At 42.0% G+C, this 25,550-nt stretch overlaps 1 protein-coding gene across 1 annotated transcript in view; it reads right to left on the reverse strand.

Annotated features, from left to right (window-relative positions):
* The window catches only part of STK32B (serine/threonine kinase 32B), a 383,198-nt gene that overhangs the window by 159,786 nt on the left and 197,862 nt on the right, over positions 1-25,550 (reverse strand). The window lies entirely within an intron of this gene.

Below are 25,550 nucleotides of genomic sequence, written 5' to 3' on the forward strand. Positions count from 1 at the left end.
TAACAAGAACAAAAGCAAACAAACCTGTTTGGCTTTCATATGCTCCATGTTTATGATAAGGATTTGGAGTTGGACAGAACAAACTCAGTGAGATAAAAAGATCATTTGGAACAATCCATGTCAGTTCGAAAGTCTGGCACTCATATTCAGTGGGAGCTAATCCAAATGAATGGCAATTAAACAAGCATTTATAGAGTGTCCTCTATATGAGTCAGTCAATGAGGAAATTGGAAAATCCCACAGGCTCCTGTTCTCACTGTGAGGCAATTTGGTGCTACAGAAAAACAGCAGAGCTGGGTACTTGGACAGAACAGAGGTGGAGACTACATACTACCATTTGCCAGCTGTCTCTCTCTGGGCAAGTATTTCAAGTCATTGGGCCACATTTTCTTTCTTTGTAATATGATTATTGTAAAAATAAAAACAAATCCTGAGTTGGTATAAGAAACACATGAGAAGATGCATGTGGAAGCAGTTTGAAAAATAGATGCAATATTTTTTAAGAGTTGTGTCCGACTCTTTGTGACCCCATGGACTATACCAGGCTCCTTGGTCCATGGGATTTTCCAGGCAAGAATTCTGGAGTGGGTTGCCGCTTCCTTCTCCAGGGGATCTTCCCAACCCAGGGATCGAACCCAGGTCTTCCACATTGCAGGCCAATTCTTTATCTTCTGAGCCACCAGGGAAGTGCATAGACGCAATCACGGTTCCATTACAAAAATAAATGAAACAAAAAGAATCTCCCTGTGTTTTAAGTCCTTCGGTTTTTCTCTCAGACAAGAAGCTGCGACATGATGTACAACAGCCCTTTCAGTGAATTCCTTCAAGGTTTGACATCAGAGGCTCTGAAAACATAAAATTCTCTCTCTTCAAGTAGCAGCCCGGGGAAGAACTTGGAATGGAATCTTTGGATGGTGAGGATGGCATATTAAGAGAGGGCCCCTAGCTGAACTCCCCAAAGTAGGATGTGCATTCTAAGAAGCCTGTATACTTTTTAAAAGCATCAAAACTTGATAAAAATTCCTTCAAAATGTAGGCTGACTGTGTTCTCCTTTGGTTCTTAGGTGAAAAGAGATGCTTGGGGGCATTTAAAACAGATGATAGAAGCGATGTGTTGGGGCACCTGGAAGAGTTGGGGTGACATGCATGGCTGAAAAGCTGGTTCTGTTTAAAAATGCTAAAAAGTCCTAATGAGGCTCTCCTTGACTTCTCAGATTTGGGCCCTGCCTTCTCTTTGAGCCTGTCTTTCTCCCCACCCCCACCAGTGACCTGGGCACCAGTCATACTCAGTGTCACTGACTCAATGGTGGTTCTTCCCACAGGGGACCCTCCCAGAATTTCTCAACTCAGCCCTAAAGCCCTGATCATCCCTCCATCCACCCAACAAAGCACCCACTGAATACCAGGTGCTGCAGAAATTGATGGGGATACAAGGTGACAGTCATGAAGACAACATCAGATCTACGATGTAAAGGGTGGACATGAGATAGCAAGCAAAGGATTCATGGGGATTCAGAGGAAAGACAAAGGGGTAAAGCAATCCTGGAAAAAGTGCACCTCCTCTGAGAAGACTTCTTCTCCTCACAGCCTGGGCCAGAGACCAACCATAGAGGAACCACAATAAGAAGATATTTGTATTGAAATGACTTAGCAGCAGTTTTAAATAGAACACTATTAACAAAAAGTCAGACTCTTGGAATCATGACGGAATCCCACTGCTGCCTGACCAGAGTCTGGGGCTTCCCTAGTGGCTTAGTGGTAAAGAATCTGCTGGATAACGCAGAAGACACAGGTTCACATGTTCAATCTCTGGGTCGGGAAGACACCCTGGAGAAGGAAATGGTCGCCCGCTCCAGAATTCCTGCCATGGACAATCCATGGACAGAGGAGCCTGGTGGGCTAGAATCCATGGGGTTGCAAAGAACTGAACATCATTTAGCAACTAAATAGCAGCAGCAGCAAGTTGAAACTACATCAGTAAATAATAATATATTGTTGGTTTACTTGGTTTATCTGAATCTAGTCTGCCACTCCACCTCTGTCCCCAGATCAGAAAGGGCCTGCTCGTCCAGGACAAAAGCACTGTCAAACATCAACTGACCATATATTTGTGGATCTATCTTTGGACTTTCTATTTTGTTCCATCCATCTGTTTATGTTGATACCAATACAATACTGTCTTGATTATTGTATATTTATAAGTCTTGGATTACTTTTGTAACTACATTCTTAGTAGAAGGAAGTTCCCATCTACTCTAAGTAGATATTGCTTTGTAGTTTTCTTTTCTTGTAATGTCTTGGTTTTAAAAAGTGTTTTGGCTATGCCATTTCCACATATATTTTAGAACAAGTTTTTTAATTTCTACATAAAAGCTGGCTAAGATTTTGACTGAGGTTGTATTGGATCTGTGGATCAATTTGGGGAGAATTTATACCATAGCAATATTAAATTTTAAGACCCATGAGCAAAGTATATCTCACCATTTATTTAAATCTTCTTTCAGAAATGTTTTATAGTATTCAATGTATAAGTCTTATATAGGTTTATTCAGATTCATCCCTATTTCACTTTTTTATGTTATTATAAGAGGTATTTTAAAAATTCAATTTCTAAATGTTTATTCCTAGTACTGAGAAATTTAATAACTTTAAATATATTGATCTTATCTGGAACTCTACTAAGTTCTCTTGTTATAATATTTTTGTGTTGATTCTATCAAATTTTCTATATATACAACATCATCATGCAATTTGCAGATAAAGAGGGTTGTATTCATCCTTTCCAATCTGAGTGCTTTCTATTTCTTTTTCCTGACTTATTGCACTGGCTAAAAACTCCAATATAATGTTTAATGGAAGTAGTGAGAGTGGATATTCTCATCTTGTTCCAGATCTTAGGGAAAAAGCATAAAATTTTCTCCATTAACTACAATGATATCTAAGGGTTTCTATGCTGCTGCTGCTGCTGTCGCTTCAGTTGTGTCCGACTCTGTGCAACCCCATAGACGGCAGCCCACCAGGCTCTCCCGTCCCTGGAATTCTCCAGGCAAGAACACTGGAGAGGGTTGCCATTTCCTTCTCCAATGCATGAAAGTGAAAAGTCAAAGTGAAGTCGCTCAGTCGTGTCTGACTCTTCGAGACCCCATGGACTGCAGCCTACCACGCTCCTCCACCCATGGGATTTTCCAGGCAAGAGTACTGGAGTGGGGTGCCATCGCTTTCTCCGAAGGGTTTCTATAGATGCCCTTTATTGGGTTGAGGAAGTTCCCTTCTACTCTAAGCTTGTTAAAAGTTTTTAGCAGAAATGGATGTTTGATTTCGTCAAATGCTGTTTCTGCACTAATAGGAATGATTATATATTTCTTCTTTTTTAGCATGCTTATATAATTAATTCTATTATTTTTCAAATGTTAAACCAATCTTGAATTCCTGAGATAAATTTCACTTGGAAATTGATATCCTTTTTATATATTATTAGATTTGATTTTTTAAAATTTTGTGAATAGATTTTGCATCAATATTCTTGAGGGATATTGGTTTGCAGGTTTCTTTTCTTGTAATGTCTTTGCCTGGTTTTCATAACAGGGTAACGCTGAAGTCAATGAATAAAGTGAGGAGTATTCCCTCTACTGGTATGTCTTCAAGTTCACTAAACTTTTCTCTTGCAATGTCTGCTGCTGCTGCTGCTGCTGCTAAGTCACTTCAGTTGTGTCTGACTCTGTGCGACACCATAGACGGCAGCCTACCAGGCTCCACCATCCCTGGGATTCTCCAGGCAAGAACAACGAAGTGGGTTGCCATTTCCTTCTCCAGTGCATGAAAGTGAAAAGTGAAAGTGAAGTCGCTCAGTCGTGTCTGACTCTTTGCGACCCCATGGACTGCAGCCCACCAGGCTCCTCCATCCATGGGATTTTCCAGGCAAGAGTACTGGAGTGAGGTGCCATCACCTTCTCCCTTGCAATGTCTAATCTGCTATTAACCCTACCCAGCATATCTTCAACACATTTAGTTTTCAACTCTAGAAGTTTGATTTAGGTCTTTTTTATATCTTCCATGTCTCCACTTAACTTTTTTAACTTATGGAATACAGTTATAATAACTTTTAATGTCCTCATATGTTTCATATAAATTTTTCATCTTGGGGGGTTGTTTCAAGTAGGAGGATAAATCTGGTCTCTCTTATTCCATCTTGGTAAGAAGCAGAAGGCTTTAGCCTACATTCTGATACAGAGTAGATTTTCCAAAAGAAAGGTTGATGGAATTAATACTTACAGAATGCTCAAGGTGCCAGGAATGCATAGTGAATAGGACAGAAAGACCTCTGTGCTCCTAAGTTTACAGTCTAGTGGGGGATGACAGCAAACTAACATGAAGCAAAAAGTAAATACATAAATGAGACAATTTTAGATAGTGTTAGGCAAGTGAGAGTGATCACTAGGGACTGGAAGAGAGTGGGAAAACAGCCTTACAGATACTGCTCAGGGAATGCATCTCTGAGGAGGAGGCAACCATGCAGTAGTCATGGGGAAAGGCAGTGCAGGCAGAGAGATCCACAGACACAGAAGTCTCGAGTGGGAGTGACCGCAGCACACTGCAGTGTGGAATGAGGACCAGAGAGGCTTGCATGTAGTAAGAGAGAGAAGGGGAAGTCAGGGGCCAGATCAGCTAGAATCTTATACATCAGCGGCGAGGAGTGGAGGAGAGTGGGGAAACTGCACTCAAACACACAAGAAATATCAAAGTGAAATTTTCTTTACATCCCTCTCTCGAGAATGATGAACAATAAACATCAGAGAAATTGGCTCACTCTTCCTTGCATCTGCAGAATGTATTCAGCCCACAGGCTGCTGGCAGTCAGGATGGAATGGTCCTAAACCTACTGCTGTCCTGCACCTCATCCAAGACATCTTCCCAACAGCACACCCTAAGCACTGCTGGCAAGCCATTCCTGCAATCCCACAGTCATCCTTCTCACTCTGTGGCCCCAAAAGGGAAATGACAGAGCTGCAAACTGTTTGGCAGCTGCCACATTTCCTTCCAGAGATGATGGAACATAGAAATGGATGAAGCATACAAACGTTCTCTTTGCATGAGAAAAAGTGGTACGAACAGTATCTCTTTAGGGTGGGTTGCCATTTACAGTCATAAGCAGAACCATTTTTTGGTTTCCTTCCCCCACATTCTGGTGTAATTTGTTTTCTCCATATCTGGCTTTGAGAAATGCATAACCAGAACATCTGAATAAACTTGATTTATGTCCCAGCTGTGTGACTTACTCACTGTGTGACCTTGGGCAAATCATTTAATGTCCTTGAGATTCTGTTTCCTTTCCTGAGATATGAAGAAGCTCTCACCTTCCCATCCTCTCCCACGGGAGCTGCTATTAACCATATTAACATACATGAGTCCTTCTGTACCTAGATAATGAGGCTGAGTCACACACAATCCTCCATGTAAGATAATTTGGTGTTAAGCTGAGAATTCTAGGGAAAATGGGGAGGGGGGAGAAATCAAGGTCACAGTCTATAATAAATACTTTTATTCAATTTTAGAAATTAAAGACTGAACTGAATTTAAGCGAACAGCAATAGCATTGCACCCATTGACTCAGACATACTGGAAAACTATTACCACCCATGGCTCTCTGGGAATCTTTCAGATCTTCCTCACTCAGAGTTTCAACAAGATGATTGAAAATGTGGTTTGCTCTTTGCAAACCAAACAAATTTTCTGTGTAATGTCCTCCATCCAAGCATTCTACATCATCTTGGTCACATGGTTCAGGAACCTATCTTCTGGGTCCCATCTTGGTCCTGTGTACCCCAAAGTGTTTGGATGTTTGAGATGGGAAACCCTCTGCTTCACCTTTATTTAATTCTGCAGTGGGCAGTTCAGTTCAGTTCACTTCAGTCACTCAGTCATGTCCGACTCTTTGCGACCCCATGAACCACAGCACTTCCAGCCCAGTGTTTCTCATGATATATTCTGCATATAAGTTAAATAAGCAGGGTGACAATATACAGCCTTGATGTACTCCTTTTCCTATTTGGAACCAGTCTGCTGTTCCATGTCCAGTTCTAACTGTTGCTTCCTGACCTGCATACACATTTCTCAAGAGGCAGGTCAGGTGGTCTGGTATTCCCATCTCTTTCAGAATTTTCCAGTTTATTGTGATCCACACAGTCAAAGGCTTTGGCATAGTCAATAAAGCAGAAATAGATGTTTTTCTGGAACTCTCTTCCTTTTTCCATGATCCAGTGGATGTTGGCAATTTGATCTCTGGTTCCTCTGACTTTTCTAAAACCATCTTGAACATCCGGAAGTTCACGGTTCATGTGTTGCTGAAGCCTGGCTTGGAGAATTTTGAGCATTACTTTACTAGCATGTGAGATGAGTGAAATTGTGTGGTAGTTTGAGCATTCTTTGGCATTGCCTTTCTTTGGGATTGGAATGAAAACTGACCTTTTCCAGTCCTGTGGCCACTGCTGACTTTTCCAAATTTGCTGGCATATTGAGTGCAACACTTTCACAGCATCATCTTTTAGGATTTGAAATAGCTCCACTGGAATTCCATCACCTCCACTAGCTTTGTTCATAGTGATGCTTTCTAAGGCCCACTTGACTTCACATTCCAGGATGTCTGGCTCTAGATGAGTGATCACACCATCGTGAGTATCTTGGTCATGAAGATCTCTTTTGTACAGTTCTTCCATGTATTCTTGCCACCTCTTGTTAATATCTTCTGCTTCTGTTAGGTCCGTACCATTTCTGTCCTTTATCGAGCCCATCTTTGCATGAAATGTTCCCTTGGTGTCTCTAATTTTCTTGAAGAGATCTCTAGTCTTTCCCATTCTGTTGTTTTCCTTCATTTCTTTTTATTGATCGCTGGGGAAGGCTTTCTTATCTCTCCTTGCTATTTTTTGGAACTCTGCATTCAGACGCTTCTATCTCCCCTTTTCTCCTTTGCGTTTTGCTTCTCTTCTTTTCACAGCTATTTGTAAGGCCTTCTCAGACAGCCATTTTGCTTTTTTGCATTTCTTTTCCATGGGGATGGTCTTGATCCCTGTCTCCTGTACAATGTCACGAACCTCTGTCCATAGTTCATCAGGCACTCTATCTATCAGATCTAGTCCCTTAAATCTATTTCTCACTTCCACTGTATAATCATAGGGGATTTGATTTAGGTCATACCTGAATGGTCTAGTGGTTTTCCCTACTTTCTTCAATTTAAGTCTGAATTTGGCAATAAGGAGCTCATGATCTGAGCCACAGTCAGCTCCTGGTCTTGTTTTTGTAAACTGTACAGAGCTTCTCCATCTTTGGCTGCAAAGTATATAATCAATCTGATTTCAGTGTTGACCATCTGGTGAGGTCCATGTGTAGAGTCTTCTCTTGTGTTGTTGGAAGAGGGTGTTTGCTAAGACCAGTGCATTCTCTTGGCAAAACTCTATTAGCCTTTGCCCCACTTCATTCCGTATTCCAAGGCCAAATTTGCCTGTTACCCCAGGTGTTTCTTGACTTCCTACTTTTGCATTCCAGTCCCCTATAATGAAAAGGACATCTTTTGGGGGTGTTAGTTCTAAAAGGTCTTGTAGGTCTTCAAAGAACTGTTCAACTTCAGCTTCTTCAGCATTACTGGTTGGGGCATAGAGTTGGATTACTGTGATATTGAATGGTTTGCCTTGGAAATGAACAGAGATCATTCTGTCGTTTCTGAGATTGCATCCAAGTACTGCATTTTGAACTCTTTTGTTGACTGTGATGGCTACTCCATTTCCTCTAAGGGATTCCTGCCCACAGTAGTAGATATAATGGTCATCTGAGTTAAATTCACCCATTCCAGTCCATTCGCTGATTCCTAGAATGTCGACATTCACTCTTGCCATCTCCTGTTTGACCACTTCCAATTTGCCTTGATTCATGGACCTCACATTCCAGGTTTTTATGCAATATTGCTCTTTACAGCATTGGACCTTGCTTCTGTTAGCAGTCACTTCCATAACTGGGCATTGTTTTTGCTTTGGCTCCATCCCTTCATTCCTTCTGGAGTTATTTCTCCACTGATCTCCAGTAGCATATTGGGCATCTACCGACCTGGGGAGTTCATCTTTCAGTATCCTATCATTTTGCCTTTTCATACTGTTCATGGGGTTCTCAAGGCAAGAATACTGAAGTGGTTTGCCATTCCCTTCTCCAGTGGACCACATTCTGTCTGATTTTGCAGTGGGCAAAGTGTATTTAAAAGCACAAAATCCAAGTTCATCCAAAAGATTCTGGGGGTTGAAAAGGAATTATACGTTGAGTAACTTTTGAGCTAACCAAGCAGTTTCACCTTCTTCCTGTTATTTCACTTTGAAAAGTCAGCACAACCATTATCCCCAGTGTGTAGACAGAATGCTGAACCCCAGAGAGGATAGGGGGAATTGGTGAAGATCACAAAGATGGTGAGAAGAGACTGACACCCAAACTGCCTTTCCAAACTTAATGCTCCTTTAAGTAAGCCATGCTAGAAGAAAGCTATGACTGGGATAAAACACTATTAATATAAGACCAAATTATTTTGATTCAGACTACTGCAAATTATTACTTTCACTCTGTGTTCCTTGGCGACTGCAACCGAGTTCTTTATCTAATTTCTTCACCTTTTCCCAGAGTTCACACCACCTCCCAAATGAGTCCCATCTGTGAATTTAATTAACCAGCTGCTGTCCTGGTCTTCCAGATCGTTAATTAAGATCTTCTTTGAAACCAGACCTAACCCTTTTACCCTCAGACATCCCCTGGAGACTTTCATGAGGCTCTGAAGATAACTGTTTATTTTAACCCCACATTATATGCTCAGCTTGCAAAGAGAGTTTTATAACCGTACTATTTCAAAAAAGTCAATTTCTCCAGGGACAGACTGAGCCAGCTCTGAATGTTTTATCAAAATCCAAAGAAAATAAACTGCTTCCAAATGTTGTTTATGCTTTTGTTTTTATTAATGTTAGGTAATTAGAAAAAATATTAATAACATTTGCTGTAGAACCTTTGGTTTAAATCCCAAATCTGCTGAATGCATGTATTAACAGGGGACTACATGTATATCAGCAGACTAAAAATACCCATCCATTTATCTCTTTCATGCAGGAATCCAAGATCTAGAAAGTTGCCTTAAAAAGCTAAATTAAAATAAGAAAAAAATGTTTATGTATAAAGATGCTCATCATTCTATACATTAACAAACATTGGGGCTGACTTTATTATCTAACGATGGGAGAATGTTTAAGTATATTTTGGTATATCTGTGTTATGGGATATTATGCTGCTATTAAAATCAACACCATGTAATTACAGGGAAGGCACTTGGAGATATAATCTCAAGTGGACAATAAAGAAGACAAATAAGCAAAATCTACAGTTACTTTAAGGTGGCTTCCCAGGTGGCTTAGTGGTCAAGAATCTGCCTGCAGGCATAGGAGCTACAGGAGATGGGAGTTCGATCCCTGGTTCTGGACTATCCCCTGGAGAAGGAATTGGCAACCCACTCCAGTGTTCTTGCTGGGATAATTCCATGGACAGAGGAGCCTGTTGGGCTATACTCCATGGGGTCACAAAGAGTCAGATGTGACTGAGTGACTAAGCACTCACACACAATTACTTTACATAGAAGTAGGTCCCTATGGGCAAACATGGGAATGACCAGGAATAAAGATTAAAAACAGTCAATTTGGAGTTGTAAGATTGTGGAGGTTTATTTGTATGTTTAAGTTAATATGTATACAACAAATAAAAGACTTCCCTAATTCAAAATATCTTAGAAACATCATGATGATCATGGTATGATTCAGGATGCTTGCACTATAGCTCTCTACAGCAAATGTGTTAAAGCCTACCCATAGACGTTGGACCCTACCATGTCAGTTAGCCCAGAGGTACTTCTAACCTCCAGTATCTGTATCTCTATGCCCAAGGATGTTTATCCGGGACCTGCAGGAGGCCATGCTTACAGCCAGATCAGAACATCCAAAGAATCAACATTTCCTTAGAAGGAAATTTCAACTCTTCTTAGGAGGCAACCAACCACCGAAATAATCTCACTTTTCAGGTGGTGTAATTCTAAGATGTCTCTTTTGCATCATTTCTCAGATTCTAAAAAGGACCAAAGAAAGTCTTTAAAGTTTTTCTAACATTTAGAATGAGAACAACCGGTTATCCACATGAAATAACAGGAATATCAATAACTACCTCTTATCATACACCAAAGATAATTTGAAGCAGAAAATAGATATACAAGTTGAATATATTTTCTAGAAGAAACACTGAAAGCTCTCTCTGTGATGGGATAAGTAAGAATCCTTAGGAGATAAAAAGCAATGAACATAAAAAAGACTGATCAACTGCAGTTCATCCAAACTAAAATCTTTACTTACTAACGACACCACAAAGAAAATGGAAAGCAAGTCACAGGCTGGGCTAAAATATCCACAGTGTAAAAATGACAAAGCATTTTCATCCAGATTTTATAAAGAACCCCTACAACTCAATAATAATTAAAAAACAACTCAATTTTAAAAATGCAAAAGACATGGGCAGACACCTCACAAAAAAGATATATAAATGCTAATAAGTAGATGAAAAGTTCCCAACATCATTAATTATCAGAAAAAAAGGGATATTAAAATCACAAAGAAATGCCTGTACACATTGACTGGAATGGCTATAATTTAAAAGGCTGGCAGCTCCAAATGTTGAAAATGTTGTGGAGCAACAAGGACTCATAAATTGCCACTGAAAGTGGAAGTGTTAGTCACTCAATCGTGTCCAATTATTTGAGACCCCATGGACTGTAGCCCACCAGGCTCCTATGTCCATGGGATTCTCCAGGCAAGAATACTGGAGTGAGTAGCCACTCCCTTCTCCAGGGGATCTTCCTGCATAAAGAATATTCTTTACCATCTGAGCCACCAGAGAAGCTCTACGTTGTCATTCAGTTCAGTTCAGTTCAGTCGCTCAGTCGTGTCCGACTCTTTGCGACCCCATGAATCGCAGCACGCCAGGCCTCCCTGTCCATCACCAACTCCCAGAGTTCACTCAGATTCACGTCCATAGAGTCGTCCCCTTCTCCTCCTGCCCTCAATCTCTCCCAGCATCAGAGTCTTTTTCAGTGAGTCAACTCTTCGCGTGAGGTGGCCAAAGTACTGGAGTTTCAGCTTTAGCATCATCCCTTCCAAAGAAATCCCAGGGCTGATCTCCTTCACAATGGACTGGTTGAATCTCCTTGCAGTCCAAGGGACTCTCAAGAGTCTTCTCCAACACCACAGTTCAAATGCATCAATTCTTCGGTGCTCAGCTTTCTTCACAGTCCAACTCTCACATCCATACATGACCACAGGAAAAACTATAGCCTTGACTAGACGGACCTTGTTAGGGAGCAACAAATTTGATAACTTTGGAAAACTCTTTGGCAGGTTCTTATAAAGTTAAACAATTCAACTTTTCCCAAAGTGTTTACCCAATAGAAACCGAAGTATATGTTCACAAAGAGACCTATATAAGAATATCGATAGTAGCCTTCCTCATAATAGTCCCAAACTGGAAACAGCAAATGTCTATCAATCAGAGAATGGATAATCAATGTGGTATTTTCATATAGTAGAACACTACACAGTAAGAAGAAGGAATGAATTACGTGTTCTCAACAAATGATATGGGTGCAGAGCCCACTCAGTTGTGTCTGACTCTTTGCAGCCCCATGGACTGTAGCCTCCCAGGCTCCTCTGTCCATGGAATTTTCTAGGCAAGAATACTGAAGTGGGTTACCATGACCTCCTCCAGGAGATCTTCCCAATCCAGGGATTGGACCCTCATCTCTTGTGTCTCCTGCATTGCCAGGCAGATTCTTTACCACTAGTGCCCCCTGGGAAGCCCTTATCAATGATATGTGTGTGTGTGTGAGAATGTGTGTGTGTGTGTGTGTGTGTGTGTGCGCGTGTGTGTGCACTCATTCTTGTCCAACTCTTTGCAACCCCATGGACTACAGCCCGCCAGGCCCCTATGTCCATGGGATTTCTCAGGCATGAATACCAGTTCAGTTCAGTCGTTCAGTAGTGTCCGACTCATACCAGAGTGAGTTTCTATTTCCTTCTCCAGGGGATCTTCCTGACCTAGGGATCAAACCGGCGTCTTTTTCATTTCCTGCACTGGCAGGCAGGTTCTTTACCACTGTGCCATCAGGGAAGCCCCTTGAATGAGAGGGCTGAATCTCAAAAACAGTGCTTGAAAGCCAGGCATGAGCTCTCCATTCATATGAAATTCTACTAGGCCAAGTGAAACGATGGTGATGGACATAAGAACAGGGATTTTCTGGAAAGCAGAGATGGAGATTGACAAGGAAAGTGCACACACAAAAAAAATCTGGGAATGATCATTATGTTCTTTGTTAGCAACTGAACAACAACATGTTGATAAGAACGTGGGTTACATGGATACTTTTGTCAGAACTGATTAAACTAATTAATGTATCTAATTTAACAGTACACTTAAGATGTGTGTAGCTAGATTTGGGAAAAAGAAAAGAACTAAGCCATTCCATTCAAAGACATGCTCTACTGATCACTCCCTACTTTCCAGCGTGTGGTAATGTGCCAAGCCGTCTGGCACAGGTCAGTTCAGGAAACACTGCCCACTCAAGACTGTGTGTGTGTGTGCGTGTGTGTGTGTGTGTGCGTGTGTGTGTGTGTGCTCAGTCATTTCAGTCGTGTCCAGCTCTTTGTGACACTATGGATTACAGTCCATCAGGCTCATTCACGGGATTCTCCAGGCAAGAATACTGGAATGGGTTGCCATGCCCTCCTCCAGGGGATCTTCTCAACCCAGGGATCAAACCCACATCTCCTGCATCTCCTGCACTGCAGGCAGATTCTTCACCCTTTGAGCCACCTGGGAAGCCCACTCAAGTCTGCAGGGACTGAATATAAGCCAGAGACAACCAATAATTCCTTTCATTGGCTTTTGGTCCCTATGAATAAGTTAGCCTTGAATAGCCATCCTTCCACATTTGACCCAGGCTTTTTCTTCTCTCAGGTCTGACTTCTGGATGGATTGCTTGGCTTAGGGACACATTGCATGTTTGGACATTTGAGGTTTTGGCTGACAGTCTCTAGTTTAGGGGCTGAGAGCCTCCAGTAAGACGTATACCCATAGGACTGAGAGTCTGGGGCACTGAGGTGAGGGAGGTGAACGCTCTCTCACTCCAACGATATGGACATTCTGAATAAAAGATAACCAAAAAAAAAAAAAAAACGCTAAATAATCTATTCACAGTTGAGAGAGAAAAAGTTACAGAAGGCAGATGCAGAAATTAGGAGGGATCTCTTAGTCAGAGAAGTGAGTGTGAGATGAAGTCAAATACTCAAAGATGGATACAGGCCTTAGAGGTGGGGAAGAGTCAACCCAAGTGGAGAATGGAGGTGGGGGTTGGACCCAGATAAGTGGAAGAACAGGAAGCATTTCTTGAAGCAGGGAGCCTTGAAGGACTATATGTTTGATCAGTGACAAACATATTTAAAACAGCTTCTGCACACCCAGGGAACTACAAGAAAACCTTGCCATCCACCCTGGGAAATGGTGGGAAAAATCACCCACACAAGAAACAAAAATTGCAAGTCTGTATCAAATGTGGTGGGAAGGCGAAATTCATACCACCCATCTGATAGGCATTTAACAGAAAAACTGGCCTGACTAGTGGAAACAGAACCTAGCAGAAGAAAAGGTGAAATGCTTCTGCAGTCAAGATGACACAGGAAATTGGCTGAAGATGAATTCTCTGACAAAAACGTTAACCACACGTCAGATGTTTAAGAAAAGAATTAGCCTCTCAATAAACGGACTCAAAGGAACAATATGAAAGGGAGCTGCAGATAATTATTTTTCAAATTGTTTAAAGAAAAAATAAGGAATAGAAGCTATCAGTTGAAAATAAGAAGAACTTGAGAATAATAACAACCCTCCCCCCCCCCCAAAAAAAAACAGGAAAATTGAAAAATAATGAAACTGCCCAAACTATGTGCTGGTCACAGTTCTGGATAATAGCTAAGAATACATCACTTCAGAAAATGGGCAAAACCCATGCCCTGTCTTCCAGAGCATTCATTCAGGAGGGGGAGATCACAAATAAACAAACATAGAAAATAATTTCAGCAGTGATCAACGTCACTTGATCGTGCCAAGATCAAGTGAACACATACATTAACCAAACATAAAATGAACAAAGTCGTGCATATATGGGTCATGAAAGAAAGAAAAGAGGACATTTGGTGTCATGGATATGACACAGTGCAGCTGTATTGAATGGGCATGAAAAAAAAGCGCAGATTTCACCACAATTTCATTAAGATTACGGATCTAAGACACAATCCGACCTTCTTTCTTAAGCAAAGCTCAGTCTTTGATGTCCCAAGCTCCAAATCTTCTTGAATTCAAATAGCTCCTCCTCAATACAATACAAACCCAGAAGAAACCTTCTCCAGAAAATTCAATTTCTATCTTTAGGTGACTTCTGCCATTTTTAATTGAAAGTCTTATTGAAATACTTTTAGACTTATATGGGATTCTAAGGAATAATTCAGGGAGAATGAATGTACCCTTAGCCCAGTTTCCCACAAATAGTAACAAAACTGTTATACAATACAACAACCTGGAATTGACACGGATGCAAGCCTCCCATCTTAATCATATTTCCTCAGCTTTACTTTGTATTCATAGTTGTGTGCATTTAGTTCCCATGGACGGAGGAGCCTGGTTGGCTGCCGTCCATGGGGTCGCTAGAGTCAGACACAACTGAGCGACTTCACTTTCATTTTTCACTTTCATGTAATGGAGAAGGAAATGGCAACCCACTCCAGTGTTTTTGCCTGGAGAATCCCAGGGATGGGGGAGCCTGGTGGGCTGCAGTCCGTGGGGTCGCACAGAGTCGGACACGACTGAAGCGACTTAGCAGCAGCAGCATTTAGTTCTATATAATTTTATCATATGTGTGGGTCCCTGAGCCCACTATCACGGTCAAGATACTGAGAAGTTCCAAAGTAAAGTCGCTCAGTCGTGTCCGACTCTTTGCGACCCCATGGACTGTAGCCTATCAGGCACCTCTGTCCATGGGATTGTCCAGGCAAGAGTGCTGGAGTGGATTGCCATTGCCCTCTCCAGGGGATCCTCCCGACCCAAGGACCGAACCCGGGTCTCCCGCATTGCAGACAGACGCTTTACCGTCTGAGCCACCCCACCACCACTAGAATCCCTGGCATTGTCCTTTAAAGACTACACTCACCTCCATCCTCTCATGCTCCACTGTGCAAGCTTCTAATCTGCTCTCCATTTCTAAAGTTTTTTTCAAAAAAGGTTATTATACAAATGGAATCATAACACAACCTTTTGGAAGTGGCTTTTCTCATTCACAATAATTTTCCAGAGATTCATCTAAGTTGTATACATCAACACTTTTCTTTTGATTGCTGAGTCATATTCCATGCTATTCATGTACAGCAATTTATTTAACCACTCACCCATTGAATTACACCTGTACTGATTTTTAGCATTTGGCTATTGCCAATTAAGTTGCTATGATTAGGGTTTTTTAAGTATTTATTTATTTGGCTGTTTCGGGTCTTAGCTGTGGCACGGGAATCTCTGTTGCATCATGAGGGATCTTTCACTGAAGTGCACAGACGCGCCAGTTGCAATGCATGGGCTCAGTAGTCATGGCACATGGGCTTAGCTGCTTGTTGGCATTTGGGATCTTAGTTCCCCACCAGGGATCAGACCTGCATTGCAAGATGGATTCTAAACCCCTGAACCACCAGGGAAGTCCCTATGATTAGGTTTTGTGCAAATGTATAAGTTTTCATTTCTCTAGGATTCATTCTGGAGAGTGCAATTGCTGAGTCACACGGCAATTCAATGATCAGCTTTATAAGATACTGCAACACTGAGAAAGTTTTACAGAGCAGCTGTATCATTTCATATTCCCACCAGCAGTGAACGAATGATCCAATTTCTCCATGTTCTCACCAGCATTTGGTGTTGTCACAGTTTCTAAATTTTAGTCATTCTGATAGATGTAGCGTGATTTAACACTGCAGTTTAAGTTTGCATTTCCCTCATGGCTAACGATGTTGAAACATTTTTCATGTGCTTATTTGACATCTGTGTATCCTCTTCAGTGAAATGACTACTCATGCCTCTTGCTAATTTTTAAAGTGGATTTTTTTTTTTTTTACTGCTATCTACTCTAGATAATTGTTCTTTGTCAAATGCGTGATTTGCAAATACTTTCTTCTAGGAGCTTTTGTACGGCGAACATTTCAAATTTCAATGAAGTCAATTTTATCAAGTGTTTTGAGCTTGCTTTTGATGTCAAGTCTAGGAATTCTTCACCAAGTCTTTGATCCTGAAGATTTTCTCCTTAATTTTTTTAATAAATTTTATGGCTTTACATTTACATGATTCATTTTCAGGTAACTTCTGTATAACATGTAAGGTTTAGGTTTAAGTCTTTTTTCCTTTTGACCATGAATCTCCAGTTGCTCCAGCATTATTTGTTGAAACGCTATCTTTCCTCCATTGAAATGCTTTTGATCTTAGTAAAAAGAAATTAGTTGAGCACATTTGTGGTTATATTTCTGCAAGTGTCATTCTGTTTCATTGATTTATAGTTCTAGCATTCTGCTAATACCACACAATCTTGATTAGCATTGCTGAAGAACAGACTTTATTATCAGGCAGAATGCTGTGCTATGCTTAGTCGCTCAGTCATGTCTGACTCTGTGACCCCCATGGACTGTAGCCTGCCAGGCTGTTCTGTCTGTGGAATTCCCCAAGCAAGAATATTGGAGTGGGTTGCCATGCCCTCCTCCAGGGAATCTTTCTGACCCAGGAATCAAACTGTGGTTTTCTGCATTGCAGGCAGATTCTTTACCAGCTGAACTACTAGGGAAGACCATCAGATAGACTAAGAAGAACTTATTTCTTCCTTTTTAGGATTGTTTTAGCTAGTTTAAGGCCTGTGCTTTCCATAGTTTGTTCTGGTCAACAAAACTCTGTGCTGGGATTATGCTAGGGTTATGTTTGGATTGTTTGAAACCTATAGCTCCATTGGGGAGAACTGACATATTTGCTATGCTGAGGTTACCAATCCATGAAGATGGCATGCTGCTTCATTGGTTTAGGTCTTCCTTGAGTTCCTTCTTTAGTACTTGCACTTTTCAGCACACAGAGCCTATAAATGTGTTGTTATGTGTATACCTAAGTATCTCATTATCTTTGAAGTGAGTATAAATGATACTGTGTTTAAAATTACAGTTTCTGCATGTCCATTCCTAGAATATAGAAATGAAATGGATTTTGGAGTAATGGTTTTGTATTCTGCAACCTTGCTGAACTCACTTATTAGTTCCTCTGGAATTTTTTTTTTCTTTTGGTAACTTCTTTTAGGTTCTTTATATAGACAAACATGGTATATGCAAATAGAATTGTTTTATTTTTCTCTTTCTACTACATATACGTTTTTCTTTTTTCTTACCACGTTGACTAGAACTTCTAGTATTATGTTGAATAAAAATGGTGAGTGAATATTCTTGCCTCATTCCCAATCTTCTGGGAAAAAAATTCAGTCTTTCACCATAAGTGTGAACTTAGCTGTTGATTTTTTTGTAGATGTTTTTATCAAGTTGAGTGCTTTCCCTCTATTCCTAAAATGTTGATGGTTTTTATTATTAATGAGTATGGGGTTTTATCAAATGCTTTTTCTGAATCAATAGATATGAATATATGGCTTTTTAATTTAGACTATGAATATGGTAGATTACATTGACTAACAATGCTGAAGGTTGAACCTTGTGTATCATGGATAAATCCCAGTTGCTTGTGGAGTATGACTCTATAGATTGTTGGATTCAATTTGGTAATATTTTGTTGTGGATTTTCAGGTGTACATTCATGAAAAATACTGTTATGTAGCTTTCTTTTGAGGGGGGATTGATACTATCTTTGTCTGGTCTGGGTATCAGGTAATACTGGCTTTTTTAAGATGAGTTGGGAATGTTCTACTCTCTTCTATTTTCCGAAAGAGACTATATAAAGTTGATGCTAAGTTTTCTTTTTTTTTGGCCACACTACGTAGCTTATAGGATCTTAGTTCCCCAACCAGGGACTGAACTTATGCTCTCTGCAACAGAAGCACAGAGTCCTAAACACTGGACCACCAGGGAATTCCTGGTGTTAATTCTTCTTTACTGTTTGGTAGAATTCTCCAGTGAAACTTCCTGACTATGGAGATTTTTTATTAAGAGCACTTTAGTTACAAACTCAATTTCTTTAATGGTTCAGATAATCTATGTCATATTAGTTAAGTTTTAACAGTTTGGGGTTTTCAAGGAACTGTTCCATGTCTTCTAAGATGTTGAATGTATTCTGAGTATAAAGCTGACCAAAGCATTCCCTTACTAACCTTTTAACGCTGCAAGATCCTTACTGATCATCTCTGTTTCATTCCTGATCTGCATGATTCGTTTCTTCTCTCTTCATCTTTGTCGGTCTGTCTGGAGGTTTTTTAATTTTATAGATCATATCAAAGAACCAGCTTAAAATTTTTTTTCTCTACAGTTTTCCTATTTGCAATATTGTTGATTTCTATTCTTATCTCTGTTATTTCCTTCCTTTGTTTGGGTTTAGTTTGCTCTTCTTTTTCTAGCTTCTTGAAGTAGAAACGTGCTGATATGAAATTTTTTGTTTCTAATGTAAGCATTTAATGCTATTAGTTTACCTCTCAACATTGCTTTGTTTCACACATATTTTGATGTATTTTATTTCCATTTCCAGTCAGTTAAACCCATTTTTTAAAAATCTGATACCTCTTAACTGATGCTTTATTATATAGCAGTTTGTTATCTAAGTTTCAGGTATTTGAGTGTTTTTCTGTTATTGATTTCCAGTTTGATTTCATTATAGTCAGATTATACTCTGACTGCAACTCTTTAATATTTGCAAAGACTTGTTTTATTTTATTTTTAATCTTTTCCAGGGTGTGATTCCAACGACAATTTAGACATCAACCACTTGGGAGTGATCATGAACTCCATTCAGCTCTTTAGGCCTCAGCTTCATCATGTATAAAACCGCCGTGATTTAAGTAGACCTCCTGAGAGCCTACTCTGTACCAGGCACTGTGCTGAGTGCTTTAACACAATGCTAGTCCTAATAACATCCTTGCAGAAAAGACACAGTTGATTCTCACTGTTCATGGAAGCTTTGCTGGATGAAGTTGCTGTGAAAACTGGATTAGTGACTAGCAAACCAGTGGTCCTACAAGCTAGGCTCCTATGAGCCTCTGGTCACAACATTCTATCAACCAATCAATATCCTTGCTTTGTGTGTGTTTCTGTTTAAAGACAACTTGCTTGATGTATCTTATTGATTAGTTAACAGTGAACTCACCACCAATAGTACTGTAACTCATATCTGAATGAAACTTACCTAGCATACATATTTTCTCCATAATGCACATCACAGCCTTGAGATTAGGAATACTAGACGGCAGTTCAGCACTAGGTTTGGTGGCCATTTAAAACACCAACAGCAACAACAAAAAGCATAAAAATGTGGTTGTAGAAAGGACACATGCCGCAGTGTAAGAGCTGGAACAAGGCAGTCTTGTCCAACCTCACCTGGGAACACACATATCTGGTGACCCAATTATTTTGCGGCTCTGCGCATGTCCACAGATGACCACGAAAGTGGCATGAGGATTGATTTGAGGCTTTCAAATAAATTTTTGTGAGATGGTGACTTTGCAAATATGGGATCCATAAATAATGAAGATTGGCTGTACTCTTATCTACACTTTCCAGATGCAAAAAGGGAGACTCAAAGAGGTTATGGCATCATCCAGTAACAGGCAGAGGGTGTTCCTTCCACAATACTAGCTCAATTCACGACATTTCCCCAGGCTTTCTCTTGCCCTTCCTGAACTCGGGAATCCCAAAGCAGAAGGGCAGCCCCTCCCTCCTCTGAGTTCCAAGAGCAGCAATAAGGATCAACCATAGCTCACTCACATTTACTGAGAGCTTGCCGTGTGCTGGGTGCTGGGCCAAGGGCTTTGCAAGCACTGACTCACTTAATCTTCACAACCACCTTTGTGAGTCTATGTTAATACCATCTCTATAAAAACGCATGGAGAGCACAAGTGATGTGGCCCCTGTCACCTAGCTCATAAGAAGAGGATCCAGGATCTAATTATAGGCAGCCCAAAGCCTTGGAAGGTGCACTGCACACACAGCCCTGGACTGAACCTTACCTCTACTGCAACACAGCATGCCATGTGGAAATTACGTATATGCTTTTCTATTTCTCGCTGAAAGGTTGTGAGTTTCCAAAAGACATCAGCCTGTTTTATTCCTCCTTGTGTCCAGATGCTGACACGGAGCAGGTTGCCAGTGAATGACAGGGAGATAAATGAAGGTGTGAACCTCTATCCTCCTGGTACCCAGCACAGGGCTGGGCACACAGTGGCTGCTTAGTAGATGTTTGTTCTAGAAGATGATCAACAGTTTCCATAAACAGCATCACTTATCAGCAAAAGAGAAAGAACACAGAGTTCTCTGATTGCTCCTGCCCGTCAGCCCCAGGCAGGCTGTGGAGCCAGCTCCTCTTCTGAGCCACAGCTAGATGCATCCTGGCTCTGGGAGAGTCCAGCTAATTAGACTCTTGTCTGCCAACAGAGAGCGTCGACAAACACAGAGAGGAATTGTTAGCAGCGAAGAGGAGGGGAAGGCGGGAGTGGGGAGGCGGGGCATCAGCAATTTGTTAGAGGCAATGAAATGGAGCGAGTTGTGCCTCCTGCTAAATTACCATATGTGCTAATTGTATATGCCTCAGTAATTGTTGGCTGCTGTTCATTTACATTTGATTATTATATTTGCGGTTTTTAATTGCATTTGAATATGTCTTCCCCTAATACTGTCAAGATCACCATAGCTGTCAGCAATCCTCCGTGCTTTTTCTGCTAACAAAATGCAGATCTGCTACCCAGGCCTTCATCTTATCCATATTAAGATGGCAATAGCTGTGATTAGCTACAATACTAAGGATGACTAGTGTTCTGAGCATCCACCGTTTCGGAAGCTGTCCTGGGTGCAGAATTTTAAGTCTGACAAAATTGAGTTTCATTTCTGGCTCTGCTCTTTACCACTGTGTGATTTTAGGCAAATGACTTAACCTCTCTGATCCTCCATTTGATTCTGTATAAAAATGCATGCTTTGCACAACTGCTGTGGAGGTTGATAACAATAGGTTAAAGGGCCAGCTCTGTGGCAGGGGTTGAATAAATGATGACTGTGATTACTGTCATTTACCCTGAAATCTTTCATGTCCCCATTGCCTCTATCTTTGCTAAGAGTCTCATCATTGCTCACCTGGAATGAAGTGATAAGCTTCCCAGAGGATCTCTCCGCCTCCCTCGTCTCTGCCCAGGCTACTGCACACATACAGATACACATCTGAATGCATGTCTTTTCCATGTGCACAGATGACCCTGTGCAGCCTGAAGGACAAGCTCCAAACCTCATAAAGAGACACACAGATCTTCACATACAGGGTCAGCCTCCCATGATGGGGGTGCGAGCCACCCTGAATAAGACGGCAGGCTCACCTCTGCCCCTGCTGGGAGGGCTGAGGGTAGACAGCCCTCAACTGAATTAGAATTGCCTCAGCTAAAGAAAACTGCCTTGCCCAAGGTCACCCCCTGCTTCATGGGGCAGCCCACAGCCACCGCCTGGTCAGCCTGAGGGTGGAGAAGCCTGGTTCGAAATCCCCACTCAGGATAACTCTGAAGAGCTGGTCAGCTTCAAAATACCCCATGGGGTCATCCAAGGCCTCACTGAGACTCCACCAGGACCAAGTGCTCCTGTGCTCACCCTGCCTCCTCCCATCTCTTCCTTCTCCAGATGCCGAGCCCCAGGGCGCTTGCTAATTAAGCTCCCTACCGACCCCTTGCTTGCTGATTTCCACTTCAGAGTCTATTTTCCAAGAAACCACCTTGCAACCCAGGCAACCTCTCTGGATGGGAGACCCACCTCTCACGTGTCTGACACATGAGGACGTCTTTCCTCCCCACAGGACATTCACTGCCCCAGCTCCCCACTGTTACCCACACTTCTCTCCCTTTCTAGAAGATCCTTTCAAACTTGACAGCCTAGAAAGCTCCTACTCCTCCAGCAGGTGGAGATCAAATAGCACCTCCTCTGGGAAGCCTCTCCTGATTGTCCCAAGCAACAATGTAGGTCACTTAAAAACTAGAAGGGTGAACCCTTATTCTCTCAATACACTATGAGGAAACTGAGACTTAGGTTCTATAACCTGCCCAAGGTCACACAGCTGCTAAGTGGCAGAACCAGGACTTGAGCCCAGCACTGGATGGCCTGCACTTTTATCCCCAGGGCTGCGTCAGTTCACAATACCATCACCGTTTCTGTTTCTCTCCTCTGACTTGATCCTCACCACACTAATACTGACCTTATTTGGGCACTGTCCTTAGTGCTTTCTATGAATTCTGCACAAGCCCATCAGTAGGCACAGAGAGGTGAAGCAATGGGGCAGAGTTGCACAGCCAAAGCCAAGGAGCCTGGATTTGGACTCAAGAAGTCTGACCCCAGGGCTCACACTCTTCTCCCACATAGTGTTTAAATGAGATGGAAGGCACTGAAGGATTCTGAGCAATGACATGGTACGAGGTCAAAGGACCGCCCGCCCCCCCCCCCCCCCCCCCGCCCCGGCTGCTGTGTTGCAAAGAGACTGCAGAGGAGCCAAGGAGGGGAGAAGGAGACCACTTAGGGTTGAGACCACGGTGGTCAGAGAAAGGTGATGGTGAAGTGGAGAGGAGCTGTCATGTTCTGAGCAGCAGTTTGCATTCATTCACTCATTCATCCATTCACTCATTCATTCATTTACTTATTCTCAGTTCAGTTCAGTTCAGTTCAGTCACTCAGTCATGTCCGACTCTTTGCGACTCCATGAATCGCAGCACGCCAGGCCTCCCTGTCCATCACCAACCCCCGGAGTTCACTCAGACTCACATCCATCGAGTCAGTGATGCCATCCAGCTATCTTCCTCGGTCATCCCCTTCTCCTTCTGCCCCCAACCCCTCCCAGCATTGGAGTCTTTTCCAATGAGTCAACTCTTCGCATGAGGTGGCCAAAGTACTGCAGTTTCAGCTTTAGCATCATTCCTTCCAAAGAAATCCCAAGGTTGATCTCCTTCAGAATGGACTGGTTGGATCTCCTTGCAGCCCAGGGGACTCTCAAGAGTCTTCTCCAACACCACAGTTCAAATGCATCAATTCTTCGGCGCTCAGCCTTCTTCACAGTCCAACTCTCACATCCATACATGACCACAGGAAAAACCATAGCCTTGACTAGACGGACTTTAGTCGGCAAAGTAATGTCTCTGCTTTTGAATATACTATCTAGGTTGGTCATAACTTTTCTTCCAAGGAGTAAGCGTCTTTTAATTTCATGGCTGCAGTCACCATCTGCAGTGATTTTGGAGCCCCCCAAAAATAAAGTCTGACACTGTTTCCACTGTTTCCCCATCTATTTCCCATGAAGTGATGGGACCGGATACCATGATCTTCATTTCTGAATGTTGAGCTTTAAGCCAGCTTTTTCACTCTTCTCTTTTATTTTCATCAAGAGGCTTTTTAGTTCATCTTCACTTTCTGCCATAAGGGTTAGGGTTAGGGTTAGGGTTAGGTTGTTCTTATTCACCTTTCATAGTTCCATCCTCCCCTGTGCGAAGCCCCATGTGAGGTGTCAAGGATTGTGGGGGTGAAGGCAGGTATAATTCCCACCCTCACAAAGTTCAGAACCTCACCAGGAAAGGAGACAGGAAGCATGATTGCATAATACACTCTAGGAGGTCAGGGCTCTTGGGGCATGTGGGGCTTATCTCAGAGGAGCAGATCCATTGAGTCCAGGCCAAGCTCAGCTCATACGAGGCTGCAGGAACTCAATGAGAGAGTTAGTTACTAGTGGCACAGGATGTCTGACCTGGGGCTTAAAGTTAGAAAAAGTAATGAAAGGTGTTCAGACACTATGGAGAGAAAAGCTGAGGCATGAGCTTGGCTGAACACTCAGAGAATAGAGATGCTCTAAGTCTGCACTGAAGAATGCATGTGTGCATGCTCAGTTGCTAAATCATGTCCGACTCTTTGCAACCAAAGGGTACAGCTGGGTTATTGCATGGGGAAGCGGGAAAGGGATGGGAAGGATGGGACTGGGGCGGGAGGGCCTTTAGTAAGCATTCACCTTGGGGCTGCTCTTTTATGTACCAAACTCCTCCCCGCTGTATGCTCCCAACCCCTAGAAAACCTCAGGTCCTCCTCCTGAGATTCCAGGCCTGGACACCCTGTCAATATGTCTACACCCTGTCTAAGACAACAGGTTCAGTCTATTGAATTTCACACATGTTTATGAAAGCCAGTCTCTGGCTTATGAAACAGTAATCTTGTGACATGAACCATTTGTAAGTTTGAAGTGTGGTCCTAGGAATGTTATGTTCTCTCTCTGGGTTCAGTGTCTGCATCAGTAACAGACGGGAGGGCCTGATGAGATCAAACATCAACTCCGGAACACAAAGCCTGCAATTTCCTTCTTCTAATCTCAGAATAATAAACAAGCAAGGCAACCACTCACAGGCAATATAGCACTTGGACTTGCAATATCCTTACACACACTATATACTTTGCATATTACCCTTCTTTCAACAAAACCCCACGAAGTGTAAATTGCCCAAGAGACACGAGTGCATATATTCACCACAGACAAGAAAATTCACATCAGCCTCCATAATAACAGCCCTAAATTATAGGCAACCCAACTGTCCATCCATAGGAAAATGATTGAATAAACTATAGCATATTCATATATCAGAATAGTACACAGCCATGAAAAGAAAAAAAAAAACTTCTGAAGTACAGCAGATGAATCTCAAAGACACTGTTAACTGAAAGAAGCCAAACATGAAAGAGTATTTTCCCATTGCTACATCCATGGCAAAGTTTCACATGCTGGCAAAGTTTCATAACTTGATTTGGGTGGTTGTCAACTTCCCTGGTGGCTCAGATGGTTAAGAGTCTACCTGCAGTGCAGGAATTACAGGTTCAATCCCTGGGTTGGGAAGGAAAAGCGAGTGTCTACCCACTCCATATTCTTGCCTGGGAAATCTCATGGACAAAGGAGCCTGGTGGGCTACAGTCCTTGGGGGTCGCAAAGAGTCAGACACGACTGAGTGACTAAGCGCACCGTAACTAAGGTACATTTGCATGTAAAATTTTATTTAACTGAATAGCTAAGATCAACGCAATTTGCTATCTGTGTGTTATGCTGTTGTTGTTGTTTGGTCACTCAGTTGTGTTGACTCTGTGACCCCAGGGACTGTAGCCTACCAGGCTCCTCTGCCCTTGGGGTTTTCCAGGTAAGAATACTGGAGTAGGTTGCCATTTCTTTCTCAAGGGGATCTT

Source organism: Budorcas taxicolor, chromosome 6 (genome assembly GCF_023091745.1).
Source record: "Budorcas taxicolor isolate Tak-1 chromosome 6, Takin1.1, whole genome shotgun sequence".
NCBI lineage: Eukaryota > Metazoa > Chordata > Mammalia > Artiodactyla > Bovidae > Budorcas > Budorcas taxicolor.